The 21,004-nt window shown below is 40.3% G+C and overlaps 1 protein-coding gene across 1 annotated transcript in view; it reads right to left on the reverse strand.

Annotated features, from left to right (window-relative positions):
- Positions 1-21,004, reverse strand: part of FSTL1 (follistatin like 1) — a 667,434-nt gene that overhangs the window by 163,977 nt on the left and 482,453 nt on the right. The window lies entirely within an intron of this gene.

The following is a 21,004-nucleotide window of genomic DNA, read 5'->3' on the forward strand; positions in this document are numbered from 1 at the left end:
TTATAAATCAGGAAAGCACCCACCAGTGGACATCTCCAAAAATAATTATTTTTGGGAGGCAAACACCCCCACCAATCTCCTGTGTAAGATCACTTAAAGGAAGAAACAAATTGTTTTCTGCATTTCTGTCTTTTTTGGCTGTCATTTCGCAGTTTAGCATATCAGCTGTTCCTGATTTTACAATATAGTTTATTCTTCAGTGAGGAGTTAAAAGCAATGCATTGCCAATTTATTTTTGCTCATAGACATAATACTTCTTTTAAAAAGACCATAAACATACCTTAGCTCTGGCCATCAGATACACAATCATCTTCTTTTGTTGCATAAAGAATATATAGAATATACTACTACAACCTACTACAACCTGGGTTACAACAGGTGTGCCAAAGGACAGGCACATGAACAAAACTGTGTAAAACGAGCTAGTTCTTGACATACTAGTCTAGAACAATACAGTGCACATAGTTAAGGCTCGGCACTGCTACAGAGATTCATCCTGGAGTCCTGACTTTGACTCTCTCAGTCTCCACTACACACTATCATTTTAAGCAAGTCAGTCTGAAAATTGTGTTCCTGAGTACTTCCTGTAAAGTAGCACTTCTGCCTGGTGGGGTCACTTGGTTAGCAGATAATGTTAGACAGATAAAGACATGAAAAACTATGCTAAACATGACACTGGTCTTGTCTATGTACCACGAAGACCCCAAAAAGTAAACCTGTCCAATACATGCCAATTCTGGCCTTTTATTAGCAGATTATTTTGACAAATGACCAGTGTAATAATGAATGACAAAATGTACCCTCATCCCATCTTTTTGAGTCTTTTACCAACCCTCCATTCATTCCCATGTGTACAGATTGGAATTCCCCTCTCCTTCAGTGTAGTGTCTTCTACAAGTTACAGACAAGAACCCCATATGTTTAAAAATAAACTGCCTTGGGTCATCCATCTCCCTTAATACCATCTCCCACTTCAGTATTAACTGTTCTTAATTCCTCAGTGCCCTCTGCATCTTGATAAGGTCCATCTACTACTAAGGGAATCTAGACTACCAAAGACGCACTTAACATCCCTGAAGTAATTCCTTTCTCATTTTTGTTTATCATTCTGATGTTGGGAGTTCAACTTTCAGTGACATTTTTTACATTTCTCTTAATAAAAAAAAAAAACACAATTTTAACCCCTTTAGGACAGTGGGGTGCTAATATCTTAGTGTGAATCCAAGACAGAAATAAAACTACCACTTTACATTTACAAAGATAAAGAACGTTGCTTTTTTCTACATCCACCTTGCTAATCTAGCCAATGACAACTACGCCTGGGAGGTGTACTTTCATCTAAAATGATCCGATTCTAGAGAAGTCTTTGCACTTCAAAGGATGCTTTACTGTTGATGTATTTCAATGAGCATTTCATCTTGGCTCCTTATCAACTTCCTTATTAGCAAATTCACAACCAGTTTATTAATATATATTGTTTACCTGATGTAGAATTATGCCTCTAAACGTGATAAAGCAATTACTGTGCAAAACTACCTTTTGGGTGAAAGTTGAAAATATTCAGAAGTTTTTTTTTCCGATGTAGTATGAAAGAACAGTATTTTATTTTGCTTTAATGTATAGAAAAATGCTTAAATTATGCTGTGTGCATGTACGTTGTTTTAGCACACAGCAGTTCTCAATAATATATTTCTTCAGACCAGCTTCTCTATATGAAATCATGTGCTGTCTTCCGGAATCAGCTACTTAACAATTGTGAAAAAAATGCCATAGATGAAAGATTATGACAAAATAACTATATTCTGAAGGATACTATAAAGAGCAGCTGTGATACAATGAAGCTCAGAAAAGAACTTAGCATTAATATATTGCCTGCTACACACTTTATCCAGTTCAGGGTCATGAGGAAGTTGGAGGATATTCTAGCATACAATGGGAATAATTAAGAGATACTAATCCTGCACAGGCTGCCAGTCTATCCAAGACATGTGCTACACACATGCACAGGCATGCACACATAAACAAACACACACACTCACAAGTTCATACTCCCGCAAGCAAACATACGCAAGAATGCACCTATACACACACAACCATCCCCCAACCCCCAAACACATACATCCCTACACACTCATACACCCATAAATGTACACACACACACACACACACACACACACACACACACACACACACACACACACACACACATATACTAACCCACACACCACGGACACCTACGAGCAATTCTAGAAGATTGCCAGCTCAGCTGAAGCATCTCTCTGAGATGTGGGAGGGGAAACTAGAGCAATGGGAGAAAAATCCATACAAAGCGAGGGCATATGGACACAGCACATGAGGCAGCCCAGCTAGATGCCAAATCTGAAGAACTGAGTTCTGTGAGCTAGCAGTGCTAACCTCTGTACCACTGAATGTAGCAACCTAGAGCAATAACATACAGCAACATTGAAATTAGCTGCCAGAACTGGCTTGAGGAAAAAAAAGAAACCATTAACAATCAGACCATGAAAATCAAAAGTGATATTTACATTTTAGTCCTCATCTTTAAAAATAATTATTTTGTCACATGCCACTGCTGGTTACAGCTGCAAATAACTCAATTCTGTTCTTTCACTTTACTTTTTTGTGTCAAATGCATGTTGAAAGTCTCATTAAAATGTAGAGAAATTATACAGTTATGAATAGTGCTACAATTTCTAAATAAGGTTATAGGTTCATAGGTTGGTACTAGGCTATCGGACCTAGGGCCTATGCAAGCCTAGCCATAACAATTCCCTGGATATTTCTTCCCACAATATTTACTTCTCTGGGCCACTGTCTAGCAGGGCGACTGACATGATCCCCAGGGTGAATTTCCTATCTCCCATCCAATCATCAAGGTTCCTTTTGAAGAGGGCCAATGAGGTGCTCTGCTTGACATGTATGGGCAGTCTATTCCAGAGTATGGGGAGTCTCTGGGTCAGGAACCTATCCCTCCAGTATGTTTTGTTCATTGTGATGACAAGGTTTAGATCCCTGGAGCATGTGGCTCTGAGGGATTGGGATTTCTTTAAGTGGAGCATGTCCAACAGCTCAGGGTTTGACATGGCCTTGTATGTTAAGCAGAGATCGCCTCTGAGTAGACGATATGCCACAGAGTATAGCTTGAGTTTTTTTTAAACGGTCAGTATATGGCATCTGCTTTAGGCCTGTGATTCTTTTAGTGAGGTATTTCTGTGGCCTTTCCAGCTGTTGCAGATGTCTTGTGAGGTACATACCAAATGGGGCATTATACTCTATAATGGGTCTAATGAGGGATGAGTACAGTGGGACAATGACCTCCTTTTTTCTGGATGAAAAGCCCTTAGTGATGAGGTGTGCCACATACAAGGATTTCCTGACTGTTGTGACGATGTGGTTATCGAAAGTGAGACCACTGTCCACCTGTGTCCCTAAGTCTCTCATCACACATTCGATGTTTAGTGTCCTGCCACCTATGTGGTAATTCATGGGTACATGTTTTTTTCCAAAGGGGATAACTATACATTTCTTGGCATTAAGCTTGAGCCCATGGCTCTGGCACAAGGCATCTGTTTCGGTAAGGCCCTTTTGTAGAATATCCACATCATTTGGGGATTCAATAATGGCTCCCAGTTTGCAGTCATCTGCAAACTTTGTTAGCCAGAGTCCCTAAGTGTTGGCCTGTACTTCAGAGAAGTAGATGCCAAACAAGAGTGGTCCCAGGACTGAACCCTGAGGTACTCCACTTGTCACTTGTCTGGAGCTGGATTTGGAGTCAGCTACTTTTGCAATCTGGGTTCTGTCAGTAAGCCAGTTGGCAACCCATCAAGTGACGTAGTGATTTTATGCCCAGCTATTAGGATTTATGCTGCCTCAACAAATCATTGAAGTGTTTGGTACCCGTCATTCTACAGATGCTGGTCATAATGGGTTCAGGCGCCTAGGCAGCAAGACATTTCCCTGTGGTACATTTGGCTGGGGACACATGACTGAAGTGACATTCAACTGCAGAGAAATATGGCTGTTTGCAAATTCCCTGTGGGCAAAAAAAAGCACACACTGCCATGCTCACAGCTTTAATAACCAAATGCACAGGAGGAAAACAATGTCCATGGTCCCCAAGGTAACATGAGACAGCAGGCTGGCCAGAGGGCATGTCAGTTGCAGTAAAAATGCAGTGCACAACGGGCAGTGCCTTTATAATTGGAGTGTGTGGATCACTAACCCCTTCACAGTGTCTAGGGAACATTACCAAAAACGCATACTGGAGCATAAATGTGACTACAGTAGCCTGCAGGATTTCCTTCATGCTGTAGCACACTTCTGCATGTTGTAGTTACATAAGTATGTACTGTATACTGAGCACAACACTCATTACTCCTTCTGCCACCATGCATTTGGTTATTAAAGCTGTGAGCATGGCAGTGTGTGCTTCTCTTTGCCCACAGGGAATTTGCAAACAGCCATACTTCTCTGCAGCTGAATGTCACTTCAGCCACGTGTCCCCCGTCAAATGTACCACAGGGAAATGTCTTGCTGCCTAGGCGCCTGAACCCGGTCATAATGCTTTCTGCATGCCAAGAAGAAATTTTACCCCATCTACATACACTGTGCAATGAAACATCTGGCCTAGACACATTTTTCTGTTTCAGTGTTGTTTCACTGCCATTTGTGGGAATTAGTTTGCATATTGCATGGTGCTGTAGTTCATTACTGACAGTAATCATTTAAAAGATGAGGGACAGCACTGTTCATGCAGTACACATCTTACAATGCTAGCCTGATCCAATTCTATCACTCTTTGATTTGACAAGGAGAGCCCATTTGAAATAATGTGGTTGGAATTTCAGCAGGACTTTCAACACTGTACCTCACAGGTTCCTGGTAGGGAAGCTAGAGGAGGTGCAAATGACACAAACTGGTGAGGTGTGAGTAGTCTAACAGACAACAGACAGCGACAGTTGTTTGGAAGATGACAGACTATAAGTATGTATCATATGGTCTGTTGCTGAAGGGAGTAGTTTTCAAAATATGTCATGTATCAAATCAATGTGCCACAGTAAGAACAGTCATCGACAACACCTAGACTGTAGCTGTTGTCATCAATAGGGAACCAGCTTTTAGCATGGCCTAGTTGGGGGTTATCACAATGGTTAAGATGTCTGCCTACAGACAAGTGGTACACAGTCTGATTCTCCCCGAAGAAAAAGTACAGTTTTGTACCTACCATAAATGTAGATGTTCGAGTGTATACACTGCTGCAGTCATTACACTTGGGTTATCCTGCCGTCAGGTGGTTCCCCAGTCGGCCTGAGTTCCAAAGTCTTGGTCCGGCGTCGGTTGCTGTCACCTCCTTCCGGACGTCAGTGCGACAGGGGTGTATATAAGATGCAGCCGACGCCATTTTCTTCAGTTTTTCTTGCCCCAGATGTCAGGTGCCCCCAAAAAGGTAGGCAATTCAAATTGCTAATAAAACATACACAAGAAAAGCAATCAACAACCTTCAGTAACCAGTAAATACTCCCCATAGGTAGTAAAGGGTAGAAGACATAGGTACGTACCAGCAAGTAAGAGGGGAAGGAGGGAGGGTAACTTGGACTGCAGCAGTGTATACACTCGAACATCTACATTTATTGTAGGTACAAAACTGTACTATGTTCATCGTGTTACACTGCTGCAGTCATTACACTTGGGTAGAATCCCAAAGCTGAGGTAGGGTGGCTGGTTCTATAAGGCATTAGGGGTGGCTATAAGGCCCTGCAGCACTGCAGTGGCAAAGCCAGCTCTGGATTTAGAATATAGAGACAGATGGTAATGCTTGGTGAAGGTATGTACAGAACTCCAAGTTGCTGCTTCTAAAATGTCCTTGGTAGGTACTCCTCTGAGGTAGGCAGTTGAAGTGGCTGTTGCCCTGATGGAGTGAGATCTAATGCTGTTAGGTACAGGTTTCCCATGGTGTGTATAGCAGAAACGTATACAGTGACCTATCCATTTTGAAATAGTCTGTTTTGAAATGGCTTTTTCCTGTGCTCCTGCAGCATATGCTACCAATAATTGCTCAGTTTTTCTGAAAGCTTTGGTTTTGTCCAAGTAAAAGCGTAACTGCCTGTGTATGTCCAAAGAATGCAGTAGTCTCTCCCCTTTGTTCTGTGGATTTGGATAAAAAGTTGGCAAGTGAATAGTTTGGTTTAGAGCCACACTTGATACCACCTTTGGCATAAAAGTAGGGTTAGTTCTTAAAGACACCCTATCTTGGTGGAAAATGATGAAAGGTTCCACTGGCATTAGTGCCTGTAATTCTGAAACTCTTTGTGCTGATGTTATTGCCAGGAACAGAGCAGTTTTCCAAGAGATATATTTTAAATCTGCTGTGTTAGCTGGCTCAAAAGGAGGTAAAGTTCATTTTTCCAACACGAAGTTGAGGTCCCAAGTTGGAGTAGGTGCTCTACAGGGTGGTCTTATGTTTTTAGCCCCTCTGAGGTACTGTTTTAGCAAGGGATTAGAGAAAATTGATGGATCCATGTTGTAATGAGCAGAGATGGCAGAGGCATGTATCTTGATGGATGAAAAGGAGAGGCCTTTGTCCAGCATCTCAGTTAAATATTGTAGTATCTGAGGAATATTTGGGACAAGAGGGTCAAGGCTGTGAGCCTGGTTCCAGCCGCAGAATCTCTTCCATTTATCCGAATAGGCTTTCTTGGTACTAGGCCTTCTGGCCTCCAGAATGACATCCATAACAGCTTTGGAGAGAGGCATTGCTTGCTTCACTAAGGAATCTTCCATGCAGCCAGGTTTAAAGTCTTTAGCTGGCTGTGAAGTATCTGATTGTTGTACTGAGTCAGAAGATGCCGGATTTGAGGCAAAATCCAGGGTGGTCCTTGTGCTAAGTTCTTTAAGATTGGGTACCAGTGTTGGCGTGGCCAGTCTGGGGCAATCAGGATCATCTCTGGCTCTTCTTGCCTGGCTTTTACCTTTGGAAGGAGAGGTAGTGGTGGGAAAGCATATACTTGTAGGTTTTTCCAGCTGAATGAGAGGGCATCCACTTTCCATGCTTGTGGATGGTAAGTCCTTGTGCAGAATTTCTGTAGCTGGCAGTTCATTGGGGATGCAAACAGATCTATGTCCGGGCTCCACCATTTTTGTGTTATCATTCTGAATATTAGTGGATTCAATTCTCATTCGTGGGGATCCATGATGTTTATGATGTTTCTACTTAAGTCATCTGCCAGTGTGTTTTTGTCTCCTGGCAGGAATTTTTCTTGCAGATGAACTTGATAGGTTAGAGCTGTGTTCCACAAGGTCATGGCTTGTCTGCAGAGGGGATAAGAGTGAGTGCCCCCTTGCTTGTTTACGTACCAAAAATCTAGCTGGAAAAAACATTAACCCATTAAGGGGATTGAGGGAGGGAGGGTATTACTGCCCCATCGAGCAAGGGCCAGGTTAATAGAAAAAAATTACCGTAAGAACATATCCCTTAAATCTAACACCTTGATGGATCCCATTGTCGGGTTGACATTCAGGAAGTAAAACATCATGACAGAAGCAGCAGGTGAATCACATCAGAAACAGCAAAAAGATTGAATTGTGATAAAAGCCAAGCCAAGAGGTCCAGCTCCAAGCTTGCAACAAGGAAAGCTGTCTAGGAAGGTAGTATTTCAGACCCCTGAGACACCAAGCTGACCAAGAGCACACTAAGTAACCAAACACTGGAAGCAGCTACACCTAGAGGAAAAGAAAAGACAAGGCTGCAGACAGGGCCATTGGATGGAATTTACACTAACTCTTAGGAACCACATCCCCATCAGTGAAGGGAACTGAAAGTCCCTCATTCCCTTTGCAACTGAAGATGAATCACAAGTCTTGCCTAGAACTGGCTATTGAAAAAACAAAAACAAACAAAAAAACACTAAAGTGAGAAGCCCCCTTCATTTCTCCTTTTTTCAGCTTCAGTGAACACATTAGAGGAAGAGTGCCAAAAGTGAAGAAAAGTGACCCCCACTAGTCCTACAGCATGAAGACTCCTAGAAGAAGTGGAACTGCCTGCAGTGGAATTCCCCCATGGTACAATTACATGTTCCCCATGGAACAATTACATGCCAGTTGAACAATAAGTGTAAGATACCCTGACAGGAGGAGCACTATGAGAAACAGGAGCTGGGCTTCAACAACTGGGGCTGGCAAGCAGTCGGCATGAAGTTTGCATTCTGCCTCTCACCCAAGGCCAAGGTAAGAAATGGTTCAATAATCTAATGAGTAGTGATAAGATTCAGTATCAAGCATCCAGTAACACCTGTACGCTCACAGTTGGTAGAATGGGCCATTATGAGGTGCTAGTCATTCCAGTGCAGAACTGCTCCCATTTGAACACAAGTGTAAGCCTTCCAATAGCTCTCAGTTCCTTCTGCTATGCTACTGACTACTCACATTGAGCAAAGAAAGTAGTGCAATACCTTGTAAATTCCCTGAGCAAAGAAAGTAGTGCCACACCTTGTAAATTCCCTGACAACTCCAAGAGTCCTTCCAAAGAAGGGAACAAAATGTATCAACACCCTCCACAGCAGGCACTGCCCACAATGGAATGTGGCAGGAGGATCTCAAAGAAATGATTTGCTATGGGCCCAGAGTAACCCAAACAACTCTAGGCATAAACCATGCATCCACAACAAGGGGGATTGAATGAAAACAGGACAAAAAATACATCCCTAAGCCTCCATCAACTATCAATGCAAGGAGGAAGGCACCTATGGCAATGGAGTAATCCAGCAGTCAAATCACTCAAGTTCAGTCAGCCCAAAAAACACCCACATATAGACAGTAAGCCCTAGTGGAGGAATCTTCCAGATGAAAAGGGGAGGTGAGCAGACATCCATTCTGTAAAAAAAAACAGTCATAAGGGCTAGAGACCCAAAAAATGTCCAAATTCTGGGGGAAGTTCCTTAAATGGTTGCCATCAAGGAAACCAGGGAAGTCCCAGTGGGCAACTCCTCCTAACCAAGGGATCCCAGACCAGGCAATCCAAAGCCACATTGCTCAAACTTGCACAGACAAGACAGAGGAGATTACTCCCCTCATGCTACACATAACAGCAAGGTTTGAAATGCTTTAGAAATGAAGGTTTCACAGCCCAATCAGTAATGTAGTCCAGGGGAAACAGGTCTCCTGTAAGCTTTATTCTATTAAGCTTTCTCAGACAATATTCCTGCACTCTTCAATCCTCAGTGTTCAACTCACAGAAAGGCAAAATAACCATCTCTTGAGATTCCTCAATCACCCTAATCACCAACCATCAACCCTGCTTATCCTTCTTTTCTACAGTGTCCTACCAAAGTTCCAACCTAACTAAAAACCCTTTACTGTGCTGCTAATCCCATCATATTGCACTATCCTTTCTTCTGAACCTTACTTAATAACTTCAGACTTGGTTTGTCTCTTGCAATAGCATAACGTCTATCCTCTCTTCAACTGTCTTGGTCAGTACATGTTCATGTTTACTGTTTTCTTATTCCCTCCTATATACCAAGTGACTAACATTATCATACCACCTTCACCCAACTGGTTCCCTATGCTGCTCTACCTGAGCACTCCACCACAAGGGTATTTGGGCAAGAAAAGAAGACCGTCCCACACTCCACCCCCAAAACGGATGAGCATGCTTGCCACCATTCATATCCAATTCATGACTGGTCATCTTTCTTGCTGGTATTCCCCTCCAAATCTTCTTGTCTGTGGGTCAACAAACCTCTTACAATTCTAACTATCTTTCCCCACCTGCACCCCTCTCGTTCTCCATTTATCTTTTCCTTACTTACCCCATCACTTACTTCCCCCCATCCACTCTTTACTACATATTGATTTCTGCTTCCCTCACTGCTTCCTTTCTTTTTGTGAACTTGGCCTCCTCAATGCCCCTACAGTAAGTTCCTATCCTTGCATTTTTTCTAATGCAAACGGTCTGTCAAAAGTTAAAAGTTAAGAAGGACAATACATCTATCCCTATGCTAAGATAAAAAAAAACATGAAGCCCATCAAATATCTCCAACATGCACTAATGACAAATGTTTATCTAATACAGTCCCCCCCCCTTCTCCCTCTCCATGCAGCTTAGGTTTTTAAGAACACTCCCTAACTAAACAAAACTCTGGCCAACTCATTTACCAAACATTACTACAAGAAAAAATACAACTTAAAATAGTCATTGTTTCATAAACAAAATAATTCAGAACTAAAATCTATACTATAATAAACCACTACATCCTTTAATTCCATACATGAAAACATAACATTCCCAAATAAGCTTTCCAAAACAAAAGCTTTTGCATCAAATATCAAAATGGTTTCAGCAAACTTAACTATTTATTACATCTACACAGGTACATAGATTAGTACTAGGCCAACTGTCATTATGAGACATTTTAAGCCTAGCCAATTACCCCATGGGAGAATCAAACTCCACACCTTGTGTCTAAAAGATAAACAACTTAACCGTTATGATAACCTTCAAATTTAAAAACACAGCCCTTGCAGGTCTTGAACCCAGGACCCTGTACACTATAGTCACAACAGTTAACCACTACACCATTACCACTGTGCAAATACATGCCTTCAAAAGGATTTAAAAAAAAAAAAAAAAAATATATATATATATATATATATATATATATATATATATATATATACACACACACATATATATATATATATATATATATATATATATATATATAAAGATATAGATATATATAAATAAAATACAATATAATCAATTAATTAATGTCAATCAATACTAATTATATATTAAATATCCCCAATCAGATTTGATATTAAGATCAGAAGCTATTAAAATATTATATTTCAAAATCAACTCAGCCTCCTTTTTCATTCATTTCCTTTCAACATTCATGTCAGAACTTTCACTCTTTTCTATATACTCCAAAACACAAACCTTAAGCACAGCACCCTAGGATTACTCACACATCTATCTAATACATATGCAGCAACAGGTTTAGCTATTCCTTTATTTCTAATATCACCCAAGTGTTCTTGTATGCGTGTTTTAAACTGTCTTGGTTTGTACAATATAGGACAAAGCACACAAACAAGAAATTAAATACATAACTTCTTTGGTGTTACATGTACAGATATTAGGTCTACTTCACAAACCAAAAGACTGACAAACCAAAAGACTGAATCCCCAAATTCTGAAAACTCAAAATACTGGAAAGATTTTTAATGCAGGGGGCAAGCCCTCCTGTACCCGTCATGAGGGGGGCTGTGCCTTCCACACCTCCTGCTAATTATATATACAAACTCCAAGATCGCACAACAGTCAAGAAGAGGCAAATTCCATCCTTCAGTATTTTGGAGTTTTCAGTATTTCGGGATTCAGCCTTTTGTTTTTTCAGTCTTCTGAAGTAGACCCACATATATTATATCTATACTTAAAAATGTTTGTTATTAATATTCTCAATTCCATGCACTCATCCATCCACAACCCCTTTTTCCTATTTTTTCTCATGGGGTCTTGGTGTCACTTCAGTGACAATCATCTACAGCCAAGCTTTACAACACCGGTTGGCTAGCCCTGGAGTGGTAGCTCTTTCATACCACACACTCACATGCACACTCACATCTATGGCTAATTTAGAGTGTCCAGTCCACCTGCTGCATGTCTTTGGAATGTGGGAGGAAACTAGAGTACCCAGCGGAAACCCACACGAACACAGGGAGGATATGCAGACTCTGCACTAGGCACCCCAGCCAAGAATCGAACCGGGGAACTTCTTGCTGTGAGGCGACAACGCTATCCACTGTTGTACTACAAATTAAATAAACACTTAAAAAACACAAAGATATGTACCACTTAATGCTGGATTACTTAACACATTCCCCAAGTCTTTTTAAAATAACTGTGTACTAACATATCTGTTAAGCTTTTACCATGTTTATATGATATCTTAAACCTTAAACTAGAAAATCTAAAATCACTGAATAAAATTGTTCAGTGCTTTCTCAATAGAGATGTTACAATTTCTGAAAACAATATATATTTAGTTACAAAATACACGCAATTAATATTTGTATTTACCTTATTACATGTATGATTACAAGTATTACAATCTTTACTCAAACTTCTTTTCTGTTTTTCAGCTTACTCCGAAATAGGCAGATCTAACCACAGCTAACAAATAAACCCTTCTCAAAAATAAATCAGGCAGGTATAAAGATTGTGACAGAAGGTTAGATTTTTTTTTACTACAAAACCTCTTGGTCCTAAGGAAGTCACCTTTAGGAAGAGCCAAAATTACATGGATAGGATAACCACTATCATCATGTAAAAAAGCATGAGTTAAGTTCTTTTTTCTAAATAATTCTGCATGGACAACACTAGTTTCTACATACAAATGTATGACCAAAAAATTATTAAACTTTTTCTCAACTCTTTCACAAAAATTAATACCAATTCTATTTTGTCTAATATTTGCAAAAAAATCTAAAAATTCTATTGGATTACCTTTACAAAATATGACAAATAATCTATGTGTCTAAAATAATGAACTATATTTTTATGTTAAAAAAAAATCATGCCTATACACACACACTAACTCAAACAAACCCATAAATAAGTTAGGTGCAAATGACGCTCCCATTGCAGCACCATGCATTTTCCATATCAACATACATTTAATTTAAAATAATTATTTGATAAAAAAATGAATCAAATCCAAAAGAAATTAGCGTATGAAAAAATCCTTCAAAAAGTACAAAATTGCCTCTAAACCATATTGGTGCTTGACATTTGTGTATAAACTTTCTATATCCATGGTTACCTAATAATAGTTATCCCTCCATTTTATTTTCTCAATTTTGACAATTAAATCAATAGAATCTCCAATATAAGATGACCATTTTTCACAACATTTACTGATCGTTTCCCAAAAAAACTCCACACCTCAAAAGAATTAGCCTGCCTTAGGGATACTGCAAATATGTATGTAATTTAGGTAAAAAACAAAAACATGGAATTCTAGAGTCATGTACATACAACCACTGAACGTCCTGTATATTATATATGAATTTTTGTTTCAATATATACATTATTCAGATACATCTGTTACTAAAAAGCATGTAACTTTTAATATAAACATGTTTCACATGTATTTATAAATGAATAGAGCATTATTTATTATGCTTTTGATTCTTATTTTTTATTTCCTTCTATTGCTTTAAAGTCATTGTGACTTCTTAATTGACTGTGATGTCATCTCTAATGAAGCTGTGAATTTGTATACAAGGAGCTTTACATTTAATGTGTTCATTATGGTTTGACCAAGCTATTTTAGCGAAAGCGCTCACCTGTTTGCAAATAAACCTGTTTTTACCAAAAGGAATTCTAAGACAATTGTTTTATCGCTTTTGGATATCTATTTGGTCTGAAAATATATTTGTGACTAATTTTTAGTCTTTTCTTACATTTGTGGTCTGAATAGACTATCAGCTGTTCATTTGAATACCTATTTCTGCGCTAATCCATTTGGCTTGAAGAAGTTTGGATATTACAGCTCGACGCCTGTTCTGAGCATTTGTTACATGTTCTATTCTTGATGGATATAACAGAACAATATTCTTCCCTTTGTCAAAAGGTTTAACAATATCCATATTATGCTGTAATTCTTTAAGTGCTACCCATTTATCCCTACTTATAATGTACATTATATTTATTAAAATTATCAAAGCATTTTTGAACATAATGAAAAATATTATAAAACATCCTAACAACAGTACTCATAAAAGGAGGCATGAAACTGGTCTTGGTTTAAAAATAATGTTATCCGAATTACTTTTATCACTTTCACAAGAAACAAAAGATACATCTGAATCAGTGGAGTATTTATTTGTATTTTGCCCAAAATAAATAAGACTAAGCTTTTATACTACAGAATATAATTCCTATTCAATTTGTACCCAGTTGGGTTCATTAATAAGAACAAAGTTTAAGCCACGAGACAAAACATGTCTAGAAACGTTACAATTTGTTGAAGTAATAACATTGTTTCTCTCATTAGAAACAGCATAATCTTATTTGGATAGTTCATAATTTTCAAACAAATTTATAGGCTAAGGAACACTGATTAAAGCATCAGAAAAATCTACTTTTCTACAGTGTTCTCTGTTTCAGTTGGTTATAGTTGATTGCTCATTCTCTTGATGAATAATGTTTTTTTCCAAAAGTTATTCTGCCTAGTGGAACTCCCTCAGAATTGTTCTGATCTACATGCATGGCCATATGGCCTTCCTGTTTTCACTTCCTCATCCACTGTCATACTGTTGTAGCTACCACTCATATTCATACTATTGGACAGTCTGAGTTCTTAGTATATATTGTCTGTGCTTACCATCTTTTCTCCAAAGAAAGGGTTAAAATCACCTATTTTTTTCTTCTTAAATTTTATCAATTATTATACATTTTTAATCTTAGTCTTTGATGTCTGTTTCTACTTTTCTTTTTTTCACAGTGCCTCTCTCAATACGAATCTGTCAATGTGCTGCTGCTAGCCATCTGTTTTAAACCCTCTCTCCACCTCATCATTATCATCAAATAGTGCACTCGGGCTTTTAAAAGAACACAGTCCTATTGGTATTATTTTGAACTCTACATATTTTTCCATGGTTAGGATATCAAAAAAGTTTTCATTTCTATTGCCATTGACTGCTCTAGTTTGTTTATTAAATAATTTGCCAAGGCTCTCATTTCACTTTGAAATACAGGACAAAAGGAACTAAAAATCATACTATATCTTTCATCTCATATTTTTAAATGGCTCAAAAACATTATCTCTTTTCTCAGCCAAAACAGTCAAAGTTCAGGAAAAGGTTCACCAACTAGCATATTTTGTCCATTCATTAATGCAAAGGGGTGCAGAAGAAGAACTTGGGGAAAAACTCATTGGGACTCCTCTGACTATTTCTCAGTAGTTTATGAAACTCATAAAGTGAGTTAACATTAACACCAGAAGCCATAATAATAAATGGATATATCAACCAAAACTAATAAAAAACAAAAACAAACAAAGAAAAAGTAATAATAATAAAAAAGCACAAACAGCTTCAATGAACTAAACTAGTTATTACAGCTAGAGCCTCAGTAAATACATGATTTACAAATATCACCAAAAACAAGACATAGGTTACAGGTTAATACTAGGCTATCTGCCCTAGGGCATTTATAAGCCTAGCCAGAGTGTGTTTGGCTTTCGCCACCCTTTTAGATTAGTTGACTATGCCTCTGTATAGTAGGTCACAGAAGGTAGCCCTTTTAAGGTTAGTTTACTGTACCTCTGTCAAGCAGGGACACAGAAGAGATCCCAGGGGTAAACTTACGATCTCCCATCCAATCGTCAAGATTTCTCTTGAAGAGGGTCAGTGAGGGGCTCTGCCTAACATGGATTGGGATTTTGTTCCAGAGTGAGGGGAGCCTCTGGGATATGAATCTGTCCCTCCAGCATGTCATATTTATTTCTGTGCTGAGGTTCAAGTCCCTGGAGTGTGTAGCTCTAAGGGATTTGGATTTCCTGAGGTGGAGCATGTCCATTAATTCTGGGTTGGACATGGTTTTATACGTCAGACACAGATCACCTCTGAGTAGGCGGTACGCAGCTGAGTAGAGCTGGAGTTTCTTTAGCCGAACTGCATAGGGCATCTGTTTGAGTCCCTTGATCCTCTTGGTGAGGTACTTTTGGGGGTCTTTCTAGTTGCTGCAGGTGTTGGGTAAGGTACATCACAAATGGGGCATTGTATTCAATTATGGGCCTGATAAGTGATGAGTAGATGGGCACAATTACCTCTCTTGATCTAGATGTGAACCCTTTCATGATAAGGTGGGCTATATAGAAGGTCTAACCACTTTGGCAACGTGATTGTCAAAGGAGAGATTGCTATCTACTTGGGTCCCCAAGTCCCTAATTACTTCTTCCGTACTTAATGGATTACCACCTATGCGGTAATTTGTGGGCACTTTGTTTTTCCCAAAGGGGAGGACTATGCACTTTTTGGCATTTAGCTTTAGGCCATGGCTCTGGCACAAGTTATCCGTCTTTGTGAGACCCTTTTGGAGGATGCTATATATAAATAAACAATCACGTAATCAGTTAATAAACATCCCCAGTTAAGAAGATGATTGCAAACTGGATGAGTCATTAAATTTCCCTAACAAGAGAACACCCTTCAGGAAGGTCTGACACAGACAAATGCTTGGTGCCAAAGCCATGGCAATAATAATACCTTTTGGAAAGCTGGCCACCCTGGGTAACTATGTCATCAATAAAACACCCCTAAAAGTTGAGTCATTAGTCAGGGATCTGGAAACTCATGCAAATAGTAACTTAACCTTCGACCAACATGTGTCCAAGGTGGTAAGAAAAACATTCTGTGTTACTCAACTTATAAGTAAGGTCATGGCATCTAGTTCCAGACAGGTCATCATACCACTGTACTCGGCCCTCATCAGACCCATCACAGAATATAATGCCCCCTTCGGTATCTACCTGACCAGACATATGCAGCAACTGGAACATCCACAAATGTTCCTTACAAAAAGAATACAGTTAGTAAACCCAATATCCCATGCTGATCACCTCATAGCTCTTTCTCTTTATTCAGTACCATACAGATTTCTAAGAGGTGAACTTTCCCTGGCATATAAAGCATCTCTGGATCCCGTTTTGATGAACTATTTGGACATCCACAAAACAAAGCGTCAGAATTATTAGATTAAAAGACCTAAATTTTACTTCTGACATAAATACAACATGTTGGAGAGACAGATACGTACTTCAGATAATTCCCATTCTCTGGAACAGGCTCTCCATAAATGTGAAGCACAGCTCCTCCCTATCCCTATTTAAACAAAACTTGGACCAATGGATGGGTAAATCAAAGTAACCACTGGTCTGGAGCCTGTCTTTCAGATGGAGACAGGCAGTCCGTAAATTACCCCTATATAAATCAAATTTGTGTTTCACATTTGGATTGCACAGGCACATAAAGGGCCTATTGGTTGTTAGTGTAGTACAGACATATGAACCTATGAACCTAAGCAAAGTGTGGCCTATTCAGGGCCTGGTGAGTAGATAAGTACAGTTGCGTACACTTACCATAAATGTAGATGTTCGAGTGTATTCACTGTTGCAGTCATCACATTTGGGTTATCTGCTTGCAGTAGCCCTCAGTCGGTCTGATTATCAAAGTCTTGGGTCCTGTGTCAGTTGCTGTCTCACCTTCCATAACGTCAGGTAGTCAGGGGTATAAAGCATGCAGCTGATACCATTACATCAGTTTTCCTGCCCCAGATGTCAGGTGCCCTCCTAATGGGAAGCAATTAAATATATATACAAGATTATACCTCCAACAAAAAAGCAAATACACCAAAAAGCTTTTAAGCATAGTAAAAAGGAATAGAGGTATAGCCAAAAGAAGTCAGGGGGGCTGGAGGGAGGGTAACCAGGACTGCAACACTGAATACACTCGAACATCTACATTTATGGTAAGTGTACACAGCTGTACTATGTTCTTTGTGTTTCACTGTTGCAGTCATCGCATTTGGATAGATTCCCAAACCTAAGGATGGGAGGAGGAATTTAGATAGCTTTAGGACCAGGTATGAGGCCCTGCAAGTGCAAGACTGCAGTGGCAAAACCAGCTCTGGATTTAGAGAAAATTGGCAAATGGTAATGCTTGGTGAAAGTATATACAGAACTCCAGGTAGCAGCTTCTAGGATGTCCCTGGTAGGGACACCGCTGAGAAAGGCTGTAGAGGTAGATGCAGCCCTGATAGAATGTGGTCTTATCCCCTGTGGGATAGGTTTTCCAATGTGCTTATAGCAGAAATGAATGCAATGGCCTATCCATTTAGAAATGGTTTGCTTTGAAATGGCCTTCCCCTCTGCCACTGCAGCAAATGCCACCAGCAGCTGTTCAGATTTCCTGAGAGGTTTAGTCCTGACCAAGTAAAATCTAAGTTGTCTGTGCACATCTAAGGAGTGCAGTATCAGTTCCCCTTTGTTCTGTGGATTAGAGAAGAAGGTTGGCAAATGAGTGGACTGATTAAGAGCCACACTAGATACAACCTTGGGCATGAAGGAGGGATTGGTCCTGAGGGACGCCCTGTCCGCATGAAAGATGATGAAAGGCTCCACTTCCATAAGGGCCTGTAATTTAGACACCCTTCTAGCTAAAATGATGGCTAAAAGGAAGGCTGTTTTCCAAGAAAGGAATTTCAATTCTGCATTTGCAGCTGGCTCAAAAGGAGGTAGAGTGAGTTTTTCCAATACAAAGTTAAGGTCCCAGCCTGGAGTTGGGGCTCTCCTGGGTGGTCTTAAGTTTTTGGCCCCTCTGAGGGACTGCTTGAGCAGTGAATGAGAGAAGAGGGGTGGTTCTGTGTTGTAATGAGCTGAAATGACAGAGGCATGAATTCTGATGGAGGAAAAGGAAAGGCACTTGTGAAGCATCTCAGTTAAGTATTGAAGAATCTGAGGTAAATTGGGCACTACTGTGCCCATCCCCTGAGTTTGGTTCCAGGAACAGAATATTTTCCATTTTTCAGCATAAGATTTTCTAGTACTAGGCCTCCTTGCCTCCAGAATGACATCCAACACTTGTTTACTGAGGGATGGTAATCGAGAGATCAGGTAATTAACCAGGCTGCCAGGTTCAAGGTTTGAAGCTGAGGGTGCAGAATCTGGCCCTCCTGCTTGGACAGCAGGGTAGGGGTATGAGGCAGATGCCATGGTGCCAGCAGTGACACACGTAAGTGGGGGTACCAGTGTTGGCGTGGCCAGTCTGGTGCAATCAGTATCCATCCTTGGTTTGTCCTGTTTGATCTTTAGTAGTACCTTGGAGAGGAGAGGCAGAGGAGGAAAGGCATAAATTGACAGATTTTTCCAGGTGAGGGACAGGGCATCCACTTTCCAAGCTTGTTTGTGGGGAGCCATTGTGCAGAATTTGTCCAATTGGTAGTTCTGGGGGGAGGCAAACAGGTCTATAGCTGGGCACCCCCATTTGTTTATCAACATGTTGAATGTCTTTGGTTCCAGTTTCCACTCGTGTGGGTCCATGAGATTTCTGCTTAGTTAGTCTGCCAGTGTATTTAGCTTTCCTGGCAGGAATTCAGCCTGTAGGTGCACTTGGTAGCTCAAAGCTGTGTTCCACAGAGCCATGGCTAGTCTGCAGAGAGGGTATGAGTGGGTTCCCCCTGCTTGTTTATGTACCACATAACAGTGGTGTTGTCCATCTTTACCATTAATTTTCCTGGAAGAATGTGGTCCTTGAAGGCTGTCAGAGCATTCTGTACAGCTAACATTTCTTTTTGATTGATATGCAGGTGCATTTGACTTGGGTTCCATTTGACCTGAATGCCCTTCCCTGCCAAGTGAGCCCCCCATGCATAGTCTGATGCATCTGCTGTTAGGGTTTGGGTGGCAGGGGGTAGAGTGAATGGTAGTCCCTTGTTTTGGTGGCAGGCCTCTGCCCACCAAAGGAACTCTAACTGTAGGCAAGGTATGATAGGAATCATTGCTTCTAGATCCTGAGAATGTTGACACCATAAACTTTTTAGATACCATTGTAGTTTCCTCATATGCAGTCTTGCATATGGAATTAGGAGAATGCAGGAGGCCATGAACCCCAAGGCTTGCAGTATTTGTCTTGCAGATAGCAGGGTTTTTGTGGCCATTAGTCTGAGGTAAGCTGTCAAATGAACTTGTTTCTCTGGTGTGAGGAAAGCCATCTGGGAAGTTGTGTTCAAGCTTGCTCCCAGGAATACAATTTGTTGACAGGGTACAAGATGTGATTTCTTTTCGTTCAGACAAGTTAGCACTTTTGTACAAATGCCAGACGATTCAAAAGTATGTCCCGGCTTTCTGCCTGAATTAGACAATCGTCCAGGTATGGGGATATTTGAATATTTCTTTGCCTGCAAAATGCAATGATGGGAGCTAGGCACTTTGTGAATATCCTGGGTGCAGTAGATAAGCCAAAAGGCAGTGCAGAGAAAGTACAGTTGTGTACCTATCATAAATGTAGATGTTCAAGTGTATTCACTGTTGCAGTCATTACAATTGGATTATCCTGCTGGCTGGCAACCTGCAGTCGGCCCGAATTCCAAAGTCTTGGTCCGGCGTCGGTTGCTGTCGCCTCCTCTCCTGACGTCAGTGCACCAGGGGTATAAAAGATGCAGCTGATGCCATTTTCTTCAGTTTTTCTTGCCCCAGATGTCAGATGCCCCCAAATGGGTAGGCTAAAAATATGTCTATAAAGCATGCATGCACCAAGTAACAAGTTTCCTTCATCTACAAGCAAATACACCACATAGGTTGTATAGACTAGAGAAGTACAGATAAGGTCCAGCAAAGATAAGGGGGATGGAGGGTGGGTAACGTGGACTGCAACAGTGAATACACTCGAACATCTACATTTATGGTAGGTACACAACTGTACTATGTTCATCGTGTTTCACTGTTGTAGTCATTACAATTGGGTTGAATCCCAAAGCTAAGGTTGGGAGGCTGGAACTAAATAGAATTAGGAGCAGCTATGAGGCCCTGCAGGACTGCAGTGGCAAAGCCTGCCCTGGATTTGGAGTAGAGTGGTAAGTGGTAGTGCTTTGTAAAAGTGCACACTGAACTCCAGGTTGCAGCCTCTAAAATGTCTTTGGTTGGCACTCCTCTGAGGAAGGCTGCTGAAGTGGCTGCTGCTCTGGTTGAATGTGGCCTAAAGCCCTTAGGCACTGATTTGCCATGTTGAGAATAGCATAAACAAATGCAGTGACCTATCCACTTTGAAATAGTCTGCTTTGAGATAGCCTTTCCTTGTGATCCTGCAGCATATGCTACCAGTAATTGCTCAGTCTTTCTGAAAGCTTTGATTCTGTCCAAGTAGAACTGTCTGTCTATGTCCAAAGAATGCAGAAGTTTCTCACCCTTATTCTGTGGGT

Source organism: Protopterus annectens, chromosome 5.part0 (genome assembly GCF_019279795.1).
Source record: "Protopterus annectens isolate FY-2018-M chromosome 5.part0, PAN1.0, whole genome shotgun sequence".
Taxonomy (NCBI): domain Eukaryota; kingdom Metazoa; phylum Chordata; order Ceratodontiformes; family Protopteridae; genus Protopterus; species Protopterus annectens.